The sequence below is a fragment of the Benincasa hispida genome, chromosome 2, assembly GCF_027475165.1.
Source record: "Benincasa hispida cultivar pf3 chromosome 2, pf3_genome.v1.1, whole genome shotgun sequence".
Classification (NCBI taxonomy): Eukaryota; Viridiplantae; Streptophyta; class Magnoliopsida; order Cucurbitales; family Cucurbitaceae; genus Benincasa; species Benincasa hispida.
Genome location: NC_143479.1, coordinates 57,160,216 through 57,165,648, shown reverse-complemented (window position 1 = coordinate 57,165,648; position 5,433 = coordinate 57,160,216). Strand labels below are relative to the sequence as shown.

General features: G+C 34.9%; 1 pseudogene; it reads left to right on the top strand.

Moving 5' to 3' along the window:
• The first annotated feature begins 1,018 nt into the window (after positions 1 to 1,018).
• Positions 1,019 to 2,153, top strand: LOC120072132 (putative glucan endo-1,3-beta-glucosidase BG5 pseudogene; annotated as a pseudogene).
• Positions 2,154 to 5,433: the final 3,280 nt, after the last annotated feature.

The following is a 5,433-nucleotide window of genomic DNA, read 5'->3' as shown; positions in this document are numbered from 1 at the left end:
TCAAGACTTCTACTTCAAGAACAACGTTTGGTGCTTTTCTTCTTCAAGTCAAGCACATTCACCCAACTGAGAGAGAATCAGAGGATGAAGTATTAGAGATCGAACCACATCGCATCAAAGAAACTTCAACATCAACACCAACTCAAGTTCAACTCCACAAAACAAGTTTCTCTGGGAACCTCGTGTAAACAGTGACAACATGTGATTAGACACTTGAGTGGACCGCCCAAAAATAAGTGTGACCATTCATGTAGAGCAACATTGTTTTATGAATAAATATGTATTTTCGTAATTAACCAACTTGAAAAGGAGACGTGACTATTCGAATGGCCATGAATAGTCTATAAATATGACTCTTCTCCGAATTGCTTTTAAGAATTTTTTTCATTAGCATTTTTCTCCTATTGAAACTTTCTCGCTTTTTATAAAGTAATTGAAATTCTGTTTATTTCCACCAAGAATAGTTCGTTGCATCTTATGAACGAGGTGTTGCTTCCATAAGACAGGTAATCTGTTTTATCCTAAGAGATAATTACTCATGAACTATATACTTAGCTTATTATATAGAACGACATATTTAAATCAAAATAATACTTTTTAAACTTATATTTTAACAATTGTCAAAATGAGCATAACTCAATTGACACAATATTTATACTATCAATCTCGAAGTTAATGGTTTGATTTTCCACCGATATATTAAAAAAAAAAAATACTTATATTTTAACCATTGAAATGAGTGGTCTTCAAAGGTCCACACAAGTTAGAGGTTCTTAAGAGAGCCCAGAGAGAAATATGGAGAGATTGACTTTTCTTTTTGCCCAATGTAGGATCATTAATTAACTTGAAATCCCCTTTAAATCAAACATCCAAAAACCCCATCTTGTGTTGTTTCTTTGGAAATGTTCTTCAAACAAACAAAATAGAGAGATCAACCATTCCCCTCAATCTCTAATAATTAACTCTATTCTTGTGATCACACACTTGGAATTTTTATCTCAATTCCCATAAAAAATAAATGGCCAAACTTGCCCAAATTATCTTCTTAATGGCTTCCATAATAATGGCCGCTACCATCGTCAGAGCATACAATGTTCTTCTCGGCGTCTGCTTAGGCCTCAGCGGCGACAACCTACCTCCACCGTGGAAGATGGTGCAACTCTGTAAAAAATATAGCATTCGTCGGATCCGATTGGATGAACCAAACATCGATGTTTTGAATGCATTTCGCGGTGCGGAAATTGACCTCTCTTTCGGCATACCAAATGACATGTTAACGGATATGGCCACAAATAAAGCTCTTGTAGAAGAGTGGTTCAATACCTACATTAAACCCTTCGTTAATGAGTTCAAAATTAATTACGTCATTGTTGGCGACAAGGCCATCCCAGGCCTTGACATTTGCATATTGCCAGTCATGATGTCCTTTCAAGATCTCCTCAATGCAAACTATATTGGACAAGTGAAGCTCACTACGTTGGTCGGGTATGATTAAACCACGATTAAACTCAAAAACCTAAGTCGATGGATATTAAAGATGAAATGAAATACAAAGATCAAAACAAAGTTAAATTAATTTCATTGTTATGGTTGACAGGTACAACGCAGCATTAGCCTATAAAGACCCTCCATCGAGCGGGGCATTCCATCCAACTATAAGCGAGAACATGAGAGGCATCCTCAAATTCTTATCAGAAGAAGGGTCACCTTTGATGGTTAGTGTATTCCCATATCGAAAATATATGTTTGATGGGGGTATAAGTTTGAATTACGCGATATTTAACGAGACAGAGCCAGTAGTTCGTGATGGAGAATTGAACTATTACAACTTGTTCGATGCAATGGTGGAAGCAGTTTATGCAGCTATCGACAAAGAAGCGGTCGGAGATGTGACTGTTGTAGTTGGAGAAACTGGGTGGCCGACTTGTGGAAGCGATGATGATGCAACGCCGGCGATTGCGGAGGAGTACAACAAGAAATTTGTGAGTCATATTTGCTCTGGCAAGGGGACACCAAGGAAGCCAAATGTTTTTCTTGAAGGTTTCATACAAAGTATATTCAATGAAGATGAGAAGCCTCAAGGGGACTCACAATGCTATGGGATGTTTGATATCAACATGAACCCTATTTATTCATTATCTTTAGTGCAATGACATAAAATGGACATGCTAGGAAAAAAAAAACAAATTAGCCCAAAATCATACACTATAAAATCATAATTCTTTGATTGAAAATAATGATCATCCTTTAGTCCCAAAATTAGCAAGGTGTGAAATTTCAATTTTTGAACCCTTAATTTTGACTAGTTTTTGAAATTTTCAATTTTTGTTTAATTTCTATTAAATTCAATTGTAATTTTGCCTTTTTTTTTTTTTTTTTTTTGAAGTTTCATCAAATTTGATGGTTCATTAAATACTCATAAAACATTCTTTTTAATAATTCTTCAAAGAAAGCCTATCAAAAGGATTCTTCAATATCGCCACGTGCTCAAGACAATGTAGAACAGCCAACCATCCCCAAAAAGGATTAATTTTAAGAGAAAATTAAAAAAAAAAAAAAAACTAAAACCAATCTTTTTTTAAAATGTGATCGGATACCACCCCATAACATCCACTTAGAAAGCAGTGGCCAAGTTTAAATCTTGAAAATATCCTTAAATTTAATTTTTTTTAAAAAATAATATCTTATTTTACTTACCATTTCCCCAATATTTGGAGTAATGATCCCATAAAAAAAGTGTAACACCCCAAATTTTCATTAAATTGTCTTGAACTATTTGGATGTTCTTTTGTTAAATTGAAGCTAAAACTGAATTTGGGAGGTAAGATAAGTAATTTAAATGATATTTTTAGAGATTGGGAATTTTGAAATTTATTTGATAGAAATTAGATAATTAAATTTGGAGTTTAAAATTTAAGTAACTTGCTAAATTAATTCTAATTTAATTATTTTAAAATAATTAGAGATACATTTGTGTGTGTGTGTGCACGCGTGTACGCATGTTTGTATGTGCGTGCATGTGTTCACGTGTGCGTGTGTATGTGCATGCATGCGTACGTATGCGTGTGCGGGCATGCGCACATGTGCATGTGTGTGTGTGCACCACCAAGTAAAAAGAGAAAAAATGGGGAAAGAAAAATTAAATTCTCCTTCTCTTTCCCTTAGTACACACACGCAACCAACCCCCCTCGCCCCTCCCCTGTAACACCCGAACCTCACAAGATTCCTTGGGTGGAGAAAGAAAACTCAGAGATAAAGCCTTGGTAGGAAAGAGTTTAACCAAGTACCTAAACTATGACTTGGAGGAAGAAAAAATTCTAAGTGTTGGAGGCATAGTGTTTTGGAGTAAAAATTTGGCTAAGTGTTCAAACGATGCTTTGAAGCTAGAGTTGGCCTAGAAATGAAGGATAACAAATTAGTTAAGTTTTGGAGACAAGGTAAAACGCCTAGTCCAAGGAAGAGAAAGGAGTTTTGGACTATGTACTAAGTACATTAGAAGTAAGGGCTTAACTTGGGATGAATTACCCTAGAGTTGGAAACATAAGTGGAATTGTGGAAGCTTTGGACACATGTTTGAACAAAAGCATGCTCATTTGGATGCATGCTAGGACAATAAGAGCCATCTTGGGATGTCTAGGGCTAGATAAATGATAGGGGAAGAAATGGCTAGTAGTGAATAGCCATGCGTGGAACTATGCACCATCAAGAGAGGAGATTAAGGTTGATAGGGTATTCAAGGGAGGGAATTTGGCTAAGTGTTACATCATTAAGACAAGATGGAAGCATGAGACTATTGGGGTTGGTGCCCTAAATCTCGTGGGTCCTGCAGTTTGTAATTGTAATGTACCAACGGTTTATTTATTTAATAATTTTATTTGACATTTAGTAGCACTAACCCATAAAACCAATAAACTAACATCCAAAGTTATCTTCTGTAGCTTAAACATATATGCAGAGATATACATGTGGATCATATTTAAGTGATAACCTAAATGGTCTGTAGTAGATGGATAAGGCTGGGTACCTTATCCTGGTAATACTACAAATATGACCCGCTTTGTAAATATTACAATTGTTGTAAAGTGCTACAAATGATTTGATCCTGATCATTCAGTAGAGACATGCAAGCGGGGGTGTTCTATACAAAAGGGTTTCTATAAGACCAGACCACGAAATTACTAGTTTCATTATATAACACCATTAATAATAGAGACTTACATTTCACCAGGATGACCGTAGGTGACATGACTTGAATCCTGAGTGAGTTGTGAACTCCTGCCTATGAAAGCGATCATTTGAATTGTATGAGTGGGAGTGGCTAGATCGTCGACTCAATAAGCCTACCATTTGGGGGATTCGTCTGATTGGAGAACTAGGAACACAACTACACAAAACGAAATTCACTCCTTCCTTAATGTCGTGGTAAGTAGATCAATTGTTCCCTTAAGGGCTGATTCATGTGGTGTCACGCCCTCTCTTTTCCTGAGAGGGGTTTGATCATAGTTGGACTATGACTTACTGTTCATTAGAGGGATCAGTGGTACTTAAGGAGTTAGATGTAACTACAAGAGCAAAACGATAATTTTGGCCCAGTGTACTTATGAGCAATTTATGAAGGGTCATCGCACTGTTGACTGGTTATATCCAATAAACACATAAATATATCTGTAGTGCGAAGAAAACAATTATCGGTATTTAATGGAGTGACCGGAAGTTAATGGATGTTGAATAACTTAATTAAATGAGTTTAATTAATTATTCAAGTACCATTGAGGGTTCAATCTATAGGTCCATAAGGTCCCCTTTATAGCTCAACAAGGATTAATAAGAATCAATTTTTGATTAATTTGAATTGTTCAAATTAATTGAGGGAATTAATTATATGTGATTATTAGTATTTAACTTAATTATATATGATATAATTAATATAATATATTTGATATGTTATAATATAAAGTAGGGGTGTTCATGGGTTGGGTTGAAAGACTTTTTAGTCCCAACCCAATTGTTTGGATTGTAAATTTCGTCAATCCAAATAACTCTTATTAAAAAATGAACCCAACCTAACCATGAAATATTTGGGTTGGGTTGGTTCAAGCTAATCGGGTCATTTGTTTAAAATTTTGTTCTAAAAAGAAGCACAAAGTAAATATGTAAAAATTTTATTTAATTATTTTCATATATTGAATTTGATGGAAAAATAGGCATGCGCAGCAGAAATGATGATCAATTTTACTCTAATTGCACATTAAACATACAACCCTAAATTAATTAATTAGGGTTTTTTTTTTTTGAAATATTACCTTTGAAGCTCCCGAAACTCTTCTATCTCTGCTCGAACACGAACCGAACAACCACTAGAGCTGACCTAATTTAGAAAACAAATTTTAGCAAAATGTAAAAAGTCTTTTATCCATATTGACAGCCCAAATT